The sequence below is a fragment of the Muscardinus avellanarius genome (assembly GCF_963383645.1).
Source record: "Muscardinus avellanarius genome assembly, chromosome: 16".
NCBI classification, from domain to species: Eukaryota; Metazoa; Chordata; class Mammalia; order Rodentia; family Gliridae; genus Muscardinus; species Muscardinus avellanarius.
The window spans coordinates 32,041,777-32,061,559 of NC_137802.1; the positions used below are offsets into that span (position 1 = coordinate 32,041,777).

A 19,783-nucleotide genomic window follows, 5' to 3' on the forward strand; every position below is an offset into this window, starting at 1 on the left:
ATAAATATAATGCACCAATAAAAAATAGTGTATCATTCAATCTCCATGCATTTAAATAGTATCTTTGGGTTTCCTGTTGTTGATTTCTACTTTCATTCCATTATGGTCTGAAAAGATACAGGGAATTATATTACAGCTTTTGAATTTGCTGGTGCTTGCTTTGTGGCCTAAGATGTGATCTATTTTGGAGAAGGTTCCATAGGGTGTATTCTGTTGTTTCTGGTTGAAATATTCTGTATATGTCTATTAGGTCTATTTGGTTTATAGTTTTCTTTAATCTGAAGAGTCTTTACTCATCTTTTGCCTTGAAGATCAATCTAGGGGTGTGAAAGGTGTCTTGAAGTCTCCCCATATTATTGTATTTGGGTCTATTTGAGATCTGATGTCCAGAAGGGTTTGTTTTACAAATGTGGCTGCCCCCACATTTGGGGCATAAACATTTACTATCTATATCTTCTTGGTGGATTGTTTCTATTAACAAAAGGAAGTGTCCTGCTTTGTCTCTTCTGTTGTGTTTTAGCTTAAACTCTGTTTTGTTGGATATCAGTGTTGCTACCACTGCCCATTTTTTAAAATCTCCATTAGCATGGTATATCTTTTTATATCCTTTCGCTTTCAGTCTGTGAATGTCTTTGGCTGTGAGTTTCTTGCCAGAAGCATATATTTGGATAATGTTTTTTAATCCACATTGCCAGTCTATATCTTTTGATTGGTGAGTGAAGTCTTTTGATGTTCAGAGTTATTACTGAAATATGATTTTTGTTTCCTGTAATTTTGTGTTCTGTCTTCTGTTTGGTATCCTGTTATTTCTTCTTTACTTATATACCCCACTGGTCAACTTTATTTCTTCTCTTGTTCTGAAGGCTGCTTCTTCTTTATTCTTTATGGTTTATTTCTTTAAGTATTTTCTCTAGTGTTGGCTTTGAATTCATGAATTTTTTGAGGTTCTGCTTATCTTGAACACTTTTGTTTCTCCATCAATTTTGAATAATAAGTTTGCTGGATATAGCAATTTTGTTTGGAAGTTGTTTTCTTCCAGGGTCTGGATCACATCATACCAGTCTCTCCTGGCATTCATGACTTGGGTTGTATAGTCGGGGGTGATTTTTTATTGTTTTGACTCTATATGTCACCCATCATTTTGTTCTCACTGCTTTTAAGGTTCTTTCCTTGGCCTTTATGTTGGTCATTTTGATTATTATATGGCATAGGGAGGTCCTTCTTTGATCTTGTCTTAATGGTGTTCTGTATGTCTCCTGGATGTGAAGATCCAAGTCTCTTTCCATGTTTTGAAAATTCTCTAAAATTATTTCTCTGAAGAGATTATGAATGCCCTTGGTCTGTACCTCTATCTCTCCTCCTCCTCCTCCTCCTCCTCCTCCTCCTCCTCCTCCTCCTCCTCCTCCTTCTTCTTCTTCTTCTTCTTCTTCTTCTTCTTCTTCTTCTTCTTCTTCTTCTTCTTCTTCTTCTTTTTGTGCTACTGGGATTCCTGGAAGCCCTTCTACCTCCAGGCTACACTCCCAGACCTATTTTATTTTTGGAAGCAGGGTCTCTTAAGCCAGCACGGCTGGCTTCAAACCTGCGTGATCCTCCTGTCTCTGCCTCTCAAGCACGGGGATTACAAGCGTGAGCCACCATGCCCAGCACCTCTATCCCTTCTTCAATGCCTTTTATCTGTAAGTTAGGACACTTCATATTGTCACATAGTTGTTGGATGTTTAGGTTTTGTTGCTGTAATGACTTCTGTATGCTGTTGACTGTGTTTTTGGTTTTAAATGAAGTGTCTTCTAGCAGTGATATTCTATTTTCCATTTCATCTAATCTTCCAGAATTTCTTTCTATTGTCTTCATTTCATTTATTGACTCTTTCATTTCATTTCAGACCTCTTTCTAATTCTTTCTTAGTGTTTCTATTTCCTCTTTCACTTTATGTAGACTTGTTTTAAAGCCTTTCATCATATTGTTGATCAGGATTCAGAACTCCCCTTCTTGCATTTCTTGTAGGTCAGTATTCGTGATTTCTGTTGTCTCTTCACTATTACTAGTTCTTGTATTTTCAAGGTTCTAAGGCCTGTTTTTCTTATATCTTCTCCTTGTTTGTGGGCATTATGTTTAATCCAATCTTAGTAGTAGGAATTTAGAGGTGTGAGCAGGTCAGCAGTGCTTCTTCCAATGGTGAGGGTTGGGTATTGGGGAAGGAGCTGGGGGTGATAGGTACAGGATTTGGGTAAGGTAGAGGGTATGATTAGGTTGAGTATGAATTTAAGAATAATAAGGTAGTATCTGGATGGGAAAGAGAGAAGGTTAGATAGTAGGACTCTTGTAGTTAGTAGAGTATTTAAGTATGGAGATATGAAATACCTTGAGTATTAAACACAGAGAAACAATAAGGGAAAGTAAAGCTTTGAGAGAAGAGAGTAGATAGGATAGTGTTAGGAAGTTTGTAAAAGGAATGGGGGGGGAGGAGCAAAAAGCATGAATAAAGTAACAAAACAAAATACAATATCTAACAATTATACTTTGAGGACAAAAAAACAAAAGAAAAAAAGGAATAAGAAAGAGAAGAGAAAAGGAAATAAGAAAATAAAGGACAAAAATAAAATAAAATAAGAACTAGCGATCATGTGAGACAATAAAGCAAAACAAACAACCAAACCAGCAATAAATAAATAAATAAGAAAAAAGGAAAAGAAACCAAAACACCCCTGCCCGGGGCCCAGAGTCCTGCGACTGGGCCCCTACTCTTCCAGGGTCTGGCGTGCCCCGCCTGACCCCCGCTGGGGCCCAGGGCCTTGTGACCAGGCCCTGGTTTCTCCAGGGGTCTGGTGTGCTCCGCACAATCCCGCCGGGGTCAGCAGCCATCATCGGAGCCTTCCGTGAGGCAAGGCTGCTACTGAGGCCTCCGAGGCTGGGATAAGAGCCTGCCGAGGGGCGAGGCCAGTGCCCGGGCCAGTGAGGATGGGATCGGAGCCTGCCGTGAGGCACGGCCGGTGCTGGGGCCTCCGAGACCAGGATCGGAGCCTGCTGTGAGGCAAGGCCGCTACTGGGGCCTCCAAGACTGTGATCGGAGCCTGCTGAGGGGTTAGGCCGATGCCAGGGCCAGTGACTGGCATTGGAGCCTGCCGTGAGGCACGGCTGGTGCTGGGGCCTCCGAGACCAGGATCGGAGCCTTCCAAGAGGCAAGGCCACTACTGAGGCCTCTGAGGCCGGGATCGGAGCCTGCTGAGGGGTTAGGCCGATGCCGGGGCCAGTGACTGGCATTGGAGCCTGCCGTGAGGCAAGGCCGCTACTGGGGCCTCCAGGCCGGGATAGGAGCCTGCCGAGGGGTTAGGCAAATGCCGGGGCCAATGGCCGGCATGGGAGCCTGCTGTGAGGCAAGGCCCCTACTGAGGCCTCCGAGGCCAGGATTGGAGCTTACTGAGGGGTTAGGCTGGTACCAGGGCCAGAGGTCAGCATCGGAGCCTGCCGTGAGGCAAGGCCGCTACTGAGGCCTCTGAGGCTGGGATTAGAGCCTGCCGAGGGGTTAGGCTGGTGCTAGGGCCAGTGAGGCTGGGATCGGAGCCTGCCGTGAGGCAAGGCCGGTGCTGGGGCCTCCGAGGCCTGGATTGGAGCCTGCCAAGGAGTTAGGCTGGTGCCAGGGCCAGCGGCTGGCATTGGAGACTGCCTTGAGGCAAGGCTACTACTGAGGCATCCGAGGCCTGGATTGGAGCCTGCTGAGGGGTAAGGCTTGTGCCGGGGCCAGTGAGGCCGGGATCGGAGCTTGCCATGAGGCACGGCCACTACTAAGGCCTCCAAGGCCGGGATCGGAGACTGCCGAGAGGGTAGGCTGGTGCCAGGTCCAGCGAGGCCGGGATTGGAACCTGCCATGAGGCACGGCTGGTGCTGGGGCCTCCGAGGCTGGGATTGGAGCCTGCTGAGCGGTTAGGCTGGTGCCGGGGTCAGCAAGGTTGGGATTGGAGCCTGCTGTGAGGCAAGGCTGGGCTGGGGCATCTGAGGCCGGGATCAGAGCCTGCCTTGTGGCAAGGTCATTACCGAGGCCTCTGCGGCCGGGATCTGAGCCTGCCAAGGGATAGGCCTGTTCCGTGGCCAGCAAGGCTGGGATCAGAGTCTGCCGTGAGGCAAGGCCAGTGCTGGGGCCCTCAAGGCCTGGATTGGAGCCTGCCAAGGGGTAAGGCTGGTGCCAGGGCCAGTGAGTCCGGGATCAGAGCCTACCATGAGGCACGGCCACTACTTAGGCCTCCGAGGCCGGGATTAGAGCCTGCTGAGAGGGTAGGCCGGTGCTGGGGCCAGCAAGGCTGGGATTGGAGCCTACCGAGGGGTTAGGCCAGTGCCAGAGCCAGCGAGTCTAGAAGTGGAGCCTGCTGTGAGGCAAGGCTGGTGCTGGGGCCTCCGAGGCCGGGAATTGGAGACTGCCAAGGTGTAGGCTGGTGCTGGGGCTAACGGCCGGCACTGGAGCCTGTCTAGAGGCAAGGCCGGTGTCGGGGCCTCCGAGGCCGGGATCGGAGCCTACCGAAGAGTTAGGCTGGTGCGGGGGTCAGCAAGGTTGGAATCAGAGCCTGCCGTGAGGCAAGGCCGGTGCTGGGGCCTCCAAGGCCAGGATAGGAGTCTGTTGAGGTGTTAGGCTGGTGCCAGGGTTAGCGAGGCTGGGATGGAGCCTGCCTTGAGGATAGGCCGGTGCTGGAGCCACCGAGGCTGGGATCGGAGCCACCTGAGGGGTTAGGCTGGTGTCAGGGCCAGCGAGACCAGAATCGGGGCCTCCCATGAGGCAAGGCTGCTGCTTGAGCCAGCGAGGTCTGGATCAGTCCACCGGGTAGCCAGTCCACTATTGGGGCCGTCAAGAGTGGGATCGGTACTTGCAATGTGGCATGCACAGAGAAATATTGCAGAAAATAAAAACTAGATGCTTCCCCTAATCAGCAATAAATAGGAGGAAAGGGGCAACAGGAAGAGGTCAAGTTATAGAAAGGGCCCTATAGCAAAGCAATTAAGGTGACCAATCAGAGGGTATGGAATAGGGGAGGATGGAGCCTCTTTAAAACTCAGGAGGTACATAAACAAATGTATCAAAGTTAATCACCAAACAAGCATGGGATCGAGGGAGAGGGAAGAAATGGGATGGGGATTGGATGAGGGCTGATTGGATGATGTGTGCTTGTATATCCTCTCAAGTCTTGTATTCCAATGTGATATGATTACAATGCACCAATAAAAATAAATAAAAAAACCCAAAACAGAACAAAACAAAAACAAAAACAGAAACAAAAACAAGCAAACAAAAAAAGTCCTACTAATTTATAAATATGGGGCTGGGCCCATATAGTAATTGTATGTCTGATCACTAGTAGATTCTGGAGTATATTCCAATGCCTCTTATTTGCTCTGTACCCTTGTCAGCTTTTGACCCAGACTCTGTGTGATCTCTTCTCTCGCTTCTGACAGCTTTGTGGAGAGGGTGTCTAATATAGACTTGGCACACACCCCTGTGACTTTTTGCAGGTACCGCGCTTTCAGCACCCTTCCTGTGTCTCTGGAGGTTCTAACTGGACTAGCCTGCTGGATCCCTTCTCTGGGCGCACACGGTTACCTGGTTGCCCTTGTCTGGGTCACTGGAAGGCTAGCTGTGCTGCTGGATCCCGAGGCTCTCCTCTGCATACATGGTTCCTCTGGGTCTTTGGAGGGCTGTGCCACTGTGGGTGCTGCCTTTAGTGAACACAAGGGATTTTGTCTTAGGCACCGCTTGCCCCTTAAGATGTTATAGGTCTGTGGCCGCTTTCAAGTGCTTGGATTATTTATCTGGATTTCTTGAGATGCTGTACCAGGGCTGGAGGTTTGGGCCCGTGGCCCGCGTTGGCGCCGGTGGCTGTTCCGCAGCAGGTCAGTTGTGTGCTTGGGCTTTGTGCAGTGGATCCCACAGTTCAGAGTTATTGGATTCCTTCCACAGTGGTTCCTGTTTCTGTTTTGGTTCATGAGCTCTATTTATTTTGCTTGTCTAGAAGCTGCCTTTTTGATAGTTGACTTTGTTTCAGCTACTGAGATTTGCTGCATCCCTCGGTCACCATTGTGAATCTCCGGGAGGTGGGCTTTTAACTTTCCAGAGGCTTCCCATCTGCTCTTATAATTGGTTAGAACTGGGCTTTTGGAGGAATCAATGTCTTTTGACCAATTTAAGTCCTTAATTTGAATTGTGGGCTGGTGGGTCCAGATCTCTGGTACCCACTGGTCTCTCACCTCCCTGCTTGCCTCCATCCACCTCACAGAACATGATGCAGAAGGCCTTTTTAAATCCTTCCTGTCTCCAGGGCCTCTGCCCTGCCTCAGTTTCATCATGAAGAGAAGGCAGGGTTAGGACCAGCACCTGTGTCTCCTCATGCATGGTGGAGGACTTTTCCTCACACCTGCCACTGGACAGGGAAATTGGAAGGGAGGAAGTCAGTTCCACAGAGGCAGGATCGTGAGGGACACTGCAGGAAGATGGGACAAGGTCATGAGGAAAGGCTTCAGCCAGCCGTGGAGCCCTCACTTGTAGTCCTAGGACTTGGGAGGCTGAGACAGGAGGAGTGTGCGTTCACAGACAGCCTCAGCAACATAGTGAGACCCTGCTTCAAAAGAAAAATTTAAAAGGCTGGGAGGTATAGCTCTGAATATTACACACACACACACACACACACACACACACACACACACACACCAAGAGAGAGATGGAGAGAGGCAAAGACAGGGACAGAGACAGAGAAAGACAGACAGACAGCAGACATATAGCTTCCAGCTTGACCTGGGAATTGCCAGCGTCAGCCTGGGACCTCTGGCGGGGCAACGTGCAACTCTGTTGCACAACATGAGGCTTCGGCTTTTCCTTTCTCCTCTTCTCACACATACTACTTCCTCTTATCCTTGTGCCAGAGCACTGGCTTCTGCTTCCTCAGGTCCCAGCTGAGGATTCTCTAGGTTTCTGGCTGGGACCAGAGCCAGAAGAGGTGACAAGAGATGAAATGTGAAGGGGTCGCTGACCTAGCTGACCAACTCCATCGTGTCCCTCTCTGGCTACATTTGCCTCTTTACCTTTTATTCTGAGCCCCTTTCTTCTGCAGTTACCCTGGCACCCAGGAACAATAAATCTGATTGGCAGGCTTCTTTATGACAAGGGACCAAAGCTACCGCCAAGCCATGGCAAGCCTGCAGAACAGGCACATCATGGTGAGATTGCCCCCTGTGTGGAGGGAACTGAGGCGGCCCCAAGGCAGGAGCAAGCAGCTCAGGATGGAAGCAAACCACCTCAATCAAGATGGCCTTCCCAGAGCTTCACAGAACCAGGCCTGAGGAAATGACAACCAGAACTGGGCCTTGTTAAAGGTGCCAGATATTCTTGGTCCTTGTCATCCCAAAAGAAAGATCTCCCTTGAGTGACACAGAGAGGATATGCAAACGAGAATTAGTTAGCAAATGAATGCATAGTTTTAAGAGATAAGGCCATGTTAGAAGGGAGGGAATAGACTCCAGAGAGGGTCACAGAGCGTTCCACATCAGGCGTGGAAACAGCCTGGCGTCTTCCAGATAGTGAGTTTTTATATCCGGACTGAAAGCCTCCACCTTAGTGGAGATTACTGCCATTTTCCAGCCACAGCTTACTGTCCTGCACTGCTCCAGAGCTGAACTTCACTCAGGCCAATTACACTTAGTTCCTTCCAGACTTGCAAAGTTAGTATCTGGCCACGAACAGGGCAGGAGTCTCTGTCACTGTGGTGGAGTGAATTTTTATCACTCCCAGTAGAGGAGCCTTATCCTAAACCCTTGCTCATTTCTGCCTGACTACTTACCATGAGAATCTGGATCACTGTTGGGGATAGGGAGAAACAGATATGGGAGACCCAATCTTGACAGGCTCAATTATAGATCTAGAAGGAAAGATAACAGAAGCAAACAGAGCCCTGGGAAGTCCAGTGTCACCTGGTTGGATTCCCCCTGAGCAGAAAGGACTCACTTTTCCATCCTGATCCTTTGCATGCTGGCCTCCTCTACCAGAACCAGCAATTCCTAGAGCTGCAGGTAACCCGCCTTAGGCAAGGCTCCCCACCCCAGCCTTCTGACAAGGCCTGGAGGTGTGGTGATGCTTCCCAGACATCAGTGCTGAGCTAAAAGAATAGTTTCTGTAGATATTGCTACAGAATCCTAACTCTAATCACTCTCCCAGGATCTGGTGCTTCTGACTCATGCCACTTAAAGCCCTATATCCCAAGGTCAATGTTGCTCTCCCAGAGTGGGCATCTGGTCCTGCTGTATACTGGTGTGTTTCCTTACAAGGAAGCATCCCCTCAACTCTTCCCACTGCTCCTGATTCTCCCCACCCTGTAAGTGCTGCTCGACTGTCCTGTCCTGTGGGGTATGCTTATTTCATTTTGCTTGACAAAATTATATTCACAGAATGTCCAAGAAAATATTGTTTTCTTGGAAAATAAATGTCTTGCCTGGAGATAGAGACAGGGCAAGGGGAAAGAAGGGAAGAAGGACCTGTCTCTGACCCACTGTGTCCTTTGTGTTCGTGGGCCTCACTGCAGTGTACACAGGTGATTCTGCTGGATTGGAGTGTGGTAGATGGAATGCCCCAAACAGAAAGACTCAGTCTGAATAAGGCCCCAGAAACCATTTATTTTGGATACAAGTAGTTTAGAAACCAGGCACCCCACCACCACTGTAGAACTCCGTCTTCTAAGGTTGTAATTCCAGTGATTGGGTATAGTTGAGCATGGGTTTCAGGAATTCACAAGAAATCATCTGTGTAGGTAACTATGTGTCCTTGCCAAGGTCTGTTCCAACTCTCCTGTGGCTGCCAGAGCCACTCTTCTGCAATACAAAGCGGATTGTGACATTTCCTCTGCTTACAAACCTCTGGCTATTTCACACTCACACTGTGGCAGGCAGCTCATTGCGTAGTGCCCTGCCACCCTGCAGACGCCACAGCATCTACACATCACAATCACTTTCCTGTTTTCCAAGGAGGTCCACCTTTCCCCACCATTTGAACTGCCCTCCTTACTGGGTGGACTTTGAGTACCTCTCAAGCTCTCTGAGATGTTCTCCACTCTCTGATAACTGACCCTCCTCCCCTAGGCAGAGCAGCAGAGCTAAGGACCACGCTCTTTGTCACAGGACTATGATGCAGGTCTGTTGCCCTGACCTGGCTACATTTCCCTTTATTTAATCTCAACTGCAGCACATGCCCGTGTAACATAGAAGATACTCTAATAAGTGGGGCTTCCCATTTCCTTCCTTCTTCGTCCCAGGAACACCTATTTTCCCTGAAGAGTTAAGTCTCTTTGTAGCAGGTGAGAAATCCTGATCACTGATGACCATGTGAATCTAGGGCCATAGCCACTTGTCTCACTTGAGCCTGCTGGGCTGTCTTTGGATAGGGCTTCTCTTCTAGGGGAGACACCTCGACACCACAACCAGGTGGCTTTCTGCCATTAGGAGTCACCCAGACTTCTGGGTGCAGCTTCAGTCTGCCCCAGACAAGTGCACTGGGAACTTGCCCACCCCCTCGAAGGGCTCTTGACTGGTTTATACTCACTTAGAAAACAGGAGACATGCACGAGTGGCCACATCCATTGCTGCAGCATTTCATTTTCCCGGGACATGAGTGATCTCCTGAGCAGTTTTCAACACAAGTGCCCATGGATCCTGACTTCACTTTGGGGCAGACTCCAGGCTTCTGCCGTTCTGAAATAGACAGTGTATTTTTTTTTTTTTTTTTTTTTTTTTTTTTTTTGCGGGTCTGGAGATGGAACCTAGGGGCATTAAAACTCTGAGCTACACTCCAGCCCTATTTTTTATTGTTTATTTTGAAACTGGGTCTCACTGAGTTGCAGAGGGCCTCACTAGGTATTATATTCACAGAATGTCCAAGAAAACACAGACTGTCCGCGAACCGCGATCCTCCGGTCTCAGCCTCCGAATGCTGGGATTACAAGTGTGTGGCACCACGCCCGGCTGAGTGTATGTTTGGAACCTGGAGCAGTGGCTAAGACAGGGATGAGAACGAATGCTGCGCTCTGAAACCGTCAATGACAGGCAGGACTCCAGCATCTGCCATTCCTCTTTTTGTGCTCCTGGACACTTCCCTCAGCTGCCTCAGCTCCACTGTCCCTCTCAAGCCCCTGCTGTCACAGTGCGGCCTTTGGGAGAAAATTCTTCCTGCTCCAAAGCCTCAGAGTGTCCACAGAATAAAACCTGTGCTCTCACCCTCCCTACTTTTCCCTGTAGGAGAAGAAATTAGAGAATTTCTGATCATGCACAGCCTTCTCCCCAGGCTGCAAATGACCTGGAGCTACTGACCCTGGCATCTGGCATCCCACAGCTTGTAATAGGGGCAGCACCCTGCTCTCTACCCCAACTCCTATCAGACCAGCTCACTCTGGTAAGAAGAGTGGGAAATGCAGAGGAAGCAGGTCTGATGCATGCAGGGGTGCATGGCCTCCCCTGTGCCAGACCACCCCAGGCGCAGGTGTCCCATGCCTGCTCTGAGCCTCGGGACTCTCATCTGGGACCCTCAGATACTCACCTCTGAAAAGAGCACACTCTGAGGACCCCCCTCAGCACACTCACCTCCTTGGACGTAGGCCATGTCCATCCCCATGACAAGAAAAGCCACCAGAACCAAGACCATGACTGTCTTCATCTTGCTCTTTGCTACTCTGTACAAATGAGCAGCTTAATTTATACTAAGCCAGCAGGAAGGAGGGTGGGGCGGGAGGCACAAGGGCAGGAACAAACTCTCCAGGCTCTGCCCCTAGGCCCTCTAGTTCTTATAAAATAGGTTCTATTTTATAATTGGTTTGCCTCTAATTAAATATTTCTCCTTGGCAGATGCAAATATCAAGCACAGTGTTCCTTGTTGCTCTCACATACTGGTGATTCCAGTTTTCCTTGCATACTTAATGGTGACCAAGGAAAGAATTATTACTATTAATATTTTGTCTTTTGCAGTACTGAGGATTGAACTCGAGAGAGTTCTACTAACAAGCTACACCCCAAAGCCCCTTTTTACATTTTGAAACTAGGTCTTGCTAAGTAGCTGAGGGTTTCCCTGACGCTAGCATCAAACCTATGATCCTGTCTCGGCATTTCAAGTACTAGAATTGTGTAACTGAGAATCTTATAAGAAAGCTGACTCTGCGAAGTCAGGTGCACACTGTCAAGGCCCATTTGAGGTCTCCTGGAGGTGGAGTTAAGTAAGAATTTGGAGAACTTCTGGAGACGGTAAGTGTGTGCTTTGAAGCCATTGAAAGCCCCAGGTCTGAGATCCCTAAGCAGGAGTGGATGCAGTTGTCCCCCCACCCTGGCCTTCATGGTAGAGGCAGTGACAAGTAGGTCTGGAGGTCAGTCCTTGAGGCCATGAATGCCCCAAGACCAAGACAGCCCATCCTGGAAGGCTGAGAGACAGGCTGCATGCTGATGGTCAGGGATCTCTGACCTCTGCTGCACACACCTGAAATCCTGGGTTGGGAGGCCAAGGCAGCCTGAATATGTTCTAGACTTTAGTATGGAAGCATTCTACCTCCAGTATCTGTTTAGCTTCGACTTTGCTTTTCCTGCATATCCCTCCACCCCAACTTGAGGCTTTAAACACAGCCATTGTGTGGGTTGGTTGGGCAGTGTGATGTGGCCCACCCACTGACCTCTGATGGGCCCACCTCTGCACCTCAGTCACCTGGCTCTCAGAGGGCACTGGAAGACCTAGGTTGGCTTCACTTCCATATCTGGTGGAGAAAGAACCATCACGCTGACTGGGTCCCATGCGTTTTAGCACAGTCCAGGCCAGACCTCTTCAGATGTTAGAAAAAGATGCAGGTGTCTGTGACCTTTCCCTTCTCTGTTTGCTTCACATTTCTCCCTCTCCCTTTACCCAGTACAAGGTGTCACCATCGCCATGCTTAAAGCCAATGGCTAACTCTACAGTTCAGCCTGTACATTCCCTCAAAGAGAGAAACGACTCTGCTGAAATAAACACAAACTCTACAAGGTACACACAGTTCCCCAAGGGACTGGGGTTTCCACTGTTAGGGAGAGAAGATCTTTGCATATAATTGTGCAATGGATATTTCCATTGTGTCAGGTGGAAGTGTGATAAGTTGTTACTGCACACTCTGAGGACATTTTGAAATTCTTGCATTTCATCTGTTGTACAGGTACTTTTTTGTCAATTAAGACACCTTTACAATCAGGATGAATCTTATAATAGAGGGTGATTCACAGTTAATTGCCTGGGTTTCTTCTTTCTTCATTGCCCAAGAAACACTAATAAATTTTACAGTTGGTCACTTCTTAGTTTCAGTCGATGTGAATGATGAATGGCTGTAGTTGAGGCCGTTCCAGATTGCTTTCATCTCAGCCTCATTCCAAATGTTTGGTAATCCCTCTCCTGCTTTATACCAGGATGAGACTGGGGCCTATATTTCCTAGAATCTTTTGTTAGATTTTTTTGGTTATATTCTGCCAGTGAGAGGCACTTGCATGAGGATTTGAAGATTCAAGGGAAAGAGAATATGGCAAAAAATAGGGTTCCCCTTTCCCTCAAAGAAGGCATCAGATAGGATCTTCAGTTGGACTCTAAAATGCTCAAGTGCCTCCTGTGCTCAGGCTCAGGGAATTTGTCTTCAAGGAGACTGTAATGGAGGGCATTACTTGCAATTAACAAACTATGGCCCAATGCTTTTTTCCACTGCAGGATATTTCCAAATCCAAACAACGATTACAGAAACCATTCCACATTTTTCCTAACACAGAGAGAAAAGTCTTGCCTGCCTTTACAGATTTCTTTATAGGAATAACCTTTCTTTTCAATCAACATCCATATGACTATCAAATCGAATCCATTTTTATAGTCAAATTTAATGTCACTACAAAAGAAAGCAATTTGTATGATAGTCACAGTATTAGCATCTCTAAAGCTATTATGGCATGAAGATATCCATACAAATCAGGTATGTAAATTTTTTCCTCTTATGTCTCAGGAATCAACCATATAAAGTTGCTGACAGCCCATTTACTGACAATTTTTTAGGAGGTCTGTTGGCAAAGAAAGATGGATGGTCACCACTGGGGCTGTTGCTGGTACCATTCCTAGTTCTTAAAATAGGAGGAAACTGTGGCTGAGGATGTTGCCCTGGAGTACTGGGACTATGCAGCAAGAGGAGGGGAGGGAGACCCCTGCTGGGCTGCGGGCCTTGTCACTCCCAGGGTCACTTTGCAATTCCCCAGCATTTGTCAGTCCATCTCTCTGGTGACTGATCTTTATTTTATTTTATTTTTTTCGGTACGGGGGATGGAACCCAGGGGCATTCTAACTCCGAGCTACACCCCCAGCGCTATTTTTGATTCTTTATTTATAAACAGGATCTCACTGAGTTGCAAAGGCCCTTACTAAGTAGTAGCTGAGGCTGACCTTGAACCATCATCCTCCTGTCTTAGCCTCCCAAATGCTGGGATTACAAGCATGCACCACCACGCCTGGCTCTTTATTGCTTCTAAAGTAGACCAAACTCTGTATTTCAAAGGAAGTGGACCGTTCCTTCTCTAGGTATAAATGTAGGCAATGTCCATTAGTGTATAATAATATTTTAAAGGTTCCTCTTCATACATAACATCAGTCTGAAAAGTATTAGGTATATCCATTTATTTTCTGAGAAATTTTCTTAAGTGCCTTCCAGGCCTCGTAAGTATCTCTTATCATTCAGCTCCTCCTTAGACTTCTCTCTGCCTTTGTTTACTTTATGATATGCTCTGTTTTGATCAAAGAATTCAGTAGATCAGCTTATAATCTCATCATCAGTCACAGTTCTCTCCTCTTCATCTGCCGTGTCTCCTCTATCTTCATTAGAGCCATTGGCAGCATCACTGAAGGATGAGCTGCATAAAAATCCCTTCTTCTCTTCATTTTTGAAAAGCGCTGGGATCAATTTGTATACGACATATTTTTTGTGTGTGTGGTACTGGGGATGGAACCCAGGGCATTCTACCTCTGAGAGACACCCCAGCCCTAATTTTTACTCTTTTTATTTTTGAAACCGGGTCTCACTGAGTTGTGAAGGGCCTCGCTAAGTAGCTGAGGCTGTGAACCGCAATTCTCCAGGCTCTGCCTCCCTAATGCTGGAATATCAAGCGTGGGACACCATGCCCGGCTCGTATACAACATCTTGACGGAATTATTAAAATCACAGCAGAAATCAATGAAGTAGAATATAAAAAAATACAGAAATCAAGTCATAAACTGGTTTCTCAAAAAAATTAACAAGATAAACCACTAGCCAACTTACCCAAAAAAAGAGACAGAATTAATCCAAATTACAAAGATAAGAGATGAAAAAGCAGATATTAGCACTGATAGTATAGAAATCCAGAGGATTATCAGAAACTTTTCAAAAATTATACTCCATCAAAATGAAAAATCTGGAAGAAATTGACAACTTTCTAGACAAATGAAACCTCCCTAAACTGTGTTAAGAAGATATCAAACACTTAAACAACCAATAGGAATCAAAGAGATTGAAGCAGCAATAAAGAACCTACCATCAAAGAAAAGCTCAGGGCCAGGTGGTTTCCCATGTGAATCTATAAAACCTTTATAGAAGAGCTAATCCTGATATTCCTCAATCTCATGAAATAGAAAGAAATGGGCCTCTCCCAAATGTATTCTAAGAAGCCAACATTACATTAATATCAAAACCAAACAAGGACAGCTCAAGAAAGGAAAACTGCAGGCCTTTATCATCGATGAATCTGGATGCAAAACTGCTAGACCAAATACTAGCAACACGCATTCAAGACCACATCCAGCCCAGCATTTGGGAGGCTGAGACAGGAGGATAGCAGTTCGCAGTCAGCCTCAGGTACTTAGTGAGGCCCTCTGCAAATCAGTGAGACCCTATTTCAAAATAAGAATAGGGCTGGGAATGTAGCTTGGAGGTAGAATGCCCCTGGGTTCAATCCTCAGGACTGCAGCAAAAAAGAAAAAACCTCCAATCAACATCCGCTACAGCCATACTCCCACCTGCCCACTTCTGAATGAGTGACCTCTCCTGGCCAAGGGGCCCCCTATGATACCCCATGACAGCAGGAAGTAGTTATTGACTCAATCATTACCCAATATCACCAAAAGGCCGAGATGATAAGTCTCTTCCCTCCCATCCCCCATGGGACCCCACAGTGGGGACACGAGGTAGAAATCTGAAAGCCAGAAGCGGAGACGTCGCAAGGTTCCAGATGTTGCGAGACTCTGGACATAGCGAGACTCTGAACATGCGAGACTCCAGACATCTTGTGGCAAATCCAGATGTCGCGAGGCTCTAGATGTCGCGAGAAGACAGGCCGCTAGCCCCACCCCAAGACCTGACTACAGAAACACCCTCACTTCCTCTCTGTGTCATGATGTGCTGACCTCCTGACTCTGCTGCTCCATCTCTGGTCTCTTCCCCCCATGGTCGGCCGACTTCACCCAAAGGTGCCAGGTTGATTAAAGAGGCCTTTAATATTCCAGCCATCATAGACGAGGGGGGTGGGTTTCTGTGCAGTGGTCAGCCCAGCTGTGGAGTTGGAGGGTGGTCACCTGCTGTGAGGACCCAGGTCTAAGTTGGAGGACAGAGGAAGGGAGGGGCTGTGCAGTCCCCAGCACCACAGCCCTTAAGGTCCTGCCTTCCTGCGCTGGCGTCATCCCCCAGGCATGGTTTCCCAGAGGTGCTGTGTGGCAGCCTGGCTCCCAAGCCCGTAAGATGCCCAGAAGACCCTAGGGAGGGAGGGGTGTGTGGAGGCCCAGCCCACCTGCCCGGGGCGGCTGCAGGGCCACCGACAATGGAATGGGAGGCATGGGGGTCTGAGATTATAGATGATTTTTACGTTTTATTAAAATGTGAGATTATCTATGATGGAATTATTATGTTCTACATAGTGCAAACAGGCTTTTCCAAATTTTTTTTTTGGTGGTACTGGGGTTCCTGGAAATCCTTCTACCTCCAGGCTACACTCTCAGACCTATTTTAAGCTTTTTTTTTTTTTTAAATTTGTAAACCAGGGTCTCTTAGGCCAGCGCGGTTGGCTTCGAACCTGCGCGATCCTCCTGTCTCCGCCTCCCAAGTGCAGGGATTACAGGTGTGCGCTACCATGCCCGGCTTCCAATTTTGATTCTACAAATGATCGGAAAATACTGGAAGCTGCACAGCAGGGATTCTAAATTCCCTACCTGTCCCCAGGTCCAGGGTAGACTCTCCATTCCCACAGGGGACGTGGTGGGTCATGTGATGGACAATCACAACGCAGGAAACAGCAGAGAATAGGAGAGCAGAGGGGACATTTTAAAGAATAGCATGGGGACCGCCCAGCCCCAGGCATAGGGAGGGTGAGCCCGAGAGGGGCGCAGGCCCCTGCCATGTCAGGTCCTGGATGCTGGGTAAAGGTCTGCACTGCTCCACAGCGGGAACCCTGGGTCCAGGGGAGACAGGGGCAAGTCTGGGTCCAACCGGCCTCTGAGGCCAGCGCTCACTGACCTGTCCTGCCTCACCTGGCCTTCTGTTCTCAAGGACGAGGCTGGTGGAGCAGCTGCACTCTGCACAGAGCCTGATGCGACCCGCCTCCAGAGGCCCTGAATGCTCACCTGGATAGGAAGATCCCTCATGTGGTCCTGGCCCTATCCTGCCCCAGGGAGCAAGGATGGCTGGCATCTCAGAGCTGGTTCTGGCCCCTCTGGGTGGCACTGCGTCGGGCCCCCCCTTCCATCAGTCCTCCCTTCCCACCCCTCCTCTCTCTCTCACTGGGGTCTTGCAGGACAGGGTCTCCCTGGTAGCAGTGTTTGGGGTGAATTCTGGGCTGCAGCTACACCCACCTACCCACCCACCCCCAGCTGCAGGGGAGGTGTGGGCCCCCCAGGAGTTAGTGGTGGGTCCCAGCTGAGTGTGCTCCCCACTGTGAGGCCCCTTCCTTGCTGGCTCAAGGGGACTGCGCTGGCCACGTGGTTCTGCCAGGGGAGGCCTGTGGTGGCCTCCGGGGCCCACGGCCCCTTCCTGGGAGCAGCCTCTGGTCAGCGCGGAGGAGCCTGGGCTCTGCTCCTAGCATGGGCCCGGGAAGGCTGGCCACACTTCTCTGGGGGGCCACGTCCACCACCTTGGGAGCCAGGTCTTCAGGGCGGACACAGGTCTAGGTGGCCCCAGGCACGTTCTTGTTTGGGTGACATTCACACAAGCCAGCAGGGGACTAAGTGTCCAGTGTTGAGATAAGCTGGGCCTTGGAGGAAAGAGCTGGAACCAACACAAGACCCCAGACGCGGCCCCCTCTGCAAACAAGTGACACCCGGGCTCGCAGGCCAGTGCGGATCCGCCCCACTGCCCGCCACTCCCTCGGCAGGTCGGCCAGGCTCCATGGAGACCAGGCTGGCAGGCCAGCAGCCTGGGAGTGGGGAGATGTGCAGGGGTCCAGCCTCGGCCAGTCCAAGGGTCTTGAAGGAGGCGTAGGGTCGGCAAAATTGTAGAATGAGAGACGCCGTCCTTAGTAACAGGGGGAAGGCACCTCTGCCTGTGCCCTAGAATATATTTTATACATGAATCTGACAGATTACAGCAAACCACATCATACGTATTTTGCTTTTCATTTAGTTTTTCAAAACCACGTTACACATACACTGTTTTTCATTTAGTTTTTCATTAACCTGAATTCCACGTAGCAGGCACTCCTCGAAGCCACCTGTTTTTCCTGTTTTTTGTTTTTTATCAATTTGTAATAAATCGACCCACAAGACCTATTACTACTCTACATCACACATAATAAACTTTAACAAAACTTATCTTATCCTCTATCTTAGCTACTAAATGTAGGACTTACTGTATCTACTTCTAAAATTAACTGCTAATTTTATCTGCTATTTGACCACTAGGTATTCTATTAACTTACTTTGACCCAAACGACAACCCCCCACTAAACGTATTCTATTTTTCTAGTATACAATGCCTATAGCTAATTTTCTATAATACCTATTATGTTGTTTATCAAGAGAACTCTTTTGTGCTTTAGTGAGCAGGCACCAAGGAGGTCCCTGCCTGCCCAACCCTCTGTAGGAACGGCAGAGTCCTGACATCAAGCTACTTCACAGTAATATGAACTCTGTGTTTTCCATTCTTCATACACTCCTGTATCGGGAAGTGGAGGATTGTTGGAGGTATTCTGATTAGCACAGCACCCTGAGGGGGATTGCACAGTCGACCCCCTAACTTATAAGCAACTTATGGAGGGTCTTGTACAGTAGATATAATTTACCTGAAGTTAACCTTTTCCTTTCATGACTAAAACCTTAAGTGAGTTAGGTGTTGTAAGCAGAGGAGCAAAAAGCTTTTTTCTATGTAGCTTTTTGAAAGTTCTCCCGTAGGCATATTCTTCTTAGTGCTATTCCCAGCACAAATCTTAGGGCATTTTCCAGTCATATTCACATCAATTTTCAGATTATTACAAAACATCAATCCTCAATCAAAGAAATCTTCAAATTTCATTAATATCATCATTATTACAACTAAAATCAGAAGGATAATGGCTTCAGTTTTGGCAGGGTCTTCCAACCCTATGGAATTCTCTTCCCAGCTGCGACCCTGTCATACAGCAGGAATGGCGCCGCCTCCGCCAGATATGCCAGACCTGAGGTGTGCACGTGCGTTGTTCCTGAGTCAGACACCTGACTGTGACGGGATGTGTGGGGACAGCTGTGACTGCCCCGGCCCCAGAGGCCCCTGGGTGCCCAGGATTGGGGGGGCAGCTATGACTTCACCTTGTGCTGCTGAGACCCTGTTGTGCCCGAGATAGGGTGACAGCTGTGACTGCCCCGGCCCCAAAGGCCCCTGGGTGCCAGGCAGTCAGGGCCCTTCCCACCCCGGGAAAGCCCGCTTCTGCTGGGCTTCAGAGGATGTCAGGCAAGAAGAGCGTAATGGGGAGTCGCGCAGGGCCGGGCAAGCCTGAGACCCTTGGGAATCGCGGGGTCAGCTCCTGTCCCTCCGGGGCAGTCAGGAAACAGGGCGCTCAGCGGGGACGAGGCCGACTGGGTGGAGCTGAGAACCGGAGGGACCTTGTCAGAGGGCCACAGTCCCTCGCTTGGCTCAGCGTCAACCCGGAGGGGACAGGATGGACCTGGGCATGGTTCCTGATGCCCATCCGAGGCCGTCCTTGGTCCAACGTGGAGATGATGTGTCTGTGGCCACTGCATCCACACAAGGCTCTGCTAGACTGGACAGGAAGCTGTCCAGCCCCGGGGTGACTCCCTGGGGTGGCGGGGGCTTCACGTCTTCTCTCCTCCAGCTGCACAAGGTTTTATGATGTGTGTACTGGCTCAATGTGATTTTAAGACGCGACCTGAGCAGGGCTCCGTTCCACCTGGAGGAAGGGGAGGTTTCACGCATGTGACTTGTCCTCAGCAAGGTAGGTTCTCATTCAACCGGCTCTCTTGGAGACAGAGAGGGTGGCTCATCCCCCATGGCCCAGGCAGACATCTGCCTCAGTCACGCAGTGACAGGAAGGCTGTGCTCCTTTGGCCCTGCGCGGTCTGGGGAGGGGTCAGCTGCCCTGGTGGCCCTGGCCTTCCTGAGCGGCACTAGGTAGCATCCTGCAGGTGCCCGAGGAGGGGTTTCACCTTCAGTGGACAGAGGAGGAGCCGCTGTGTGGTGGGCAGCTCTGTCCACACCCCTGAGGGGTCCCTTGGTCCCCAGCCCCTGCTTCTGTTGGGGTCATCTGCTTTTCAAACACTCTTAAAAAGTATGAAAGTACC

General features: G+C 49.0%; 1 pseudogene across 1 annotated transcript; it reads right to left on the minus strand.

The window, feature by feature from the left end:
- Positions 1-13,010: 13,010 nt before the first annotated feature.
- LOC308275665 (polycomb complex protein BMI-1-like) lies at positions 13,011-16,660 on the minus strand (annotated as a pseudogene). Its single transcript has 3 exons — positions 16,547-16,660; positions 13,502-13,985; positions 13,011-13,280 (listed from the first exon to the last, which is right to left on the minus strand). The product of its transcript is annotated as a polycomb complex protein BMI-1-like (transcript).
- Between the last annotated feature and the right edge of the window lie 3,123 nt (positions 16,661-19,783).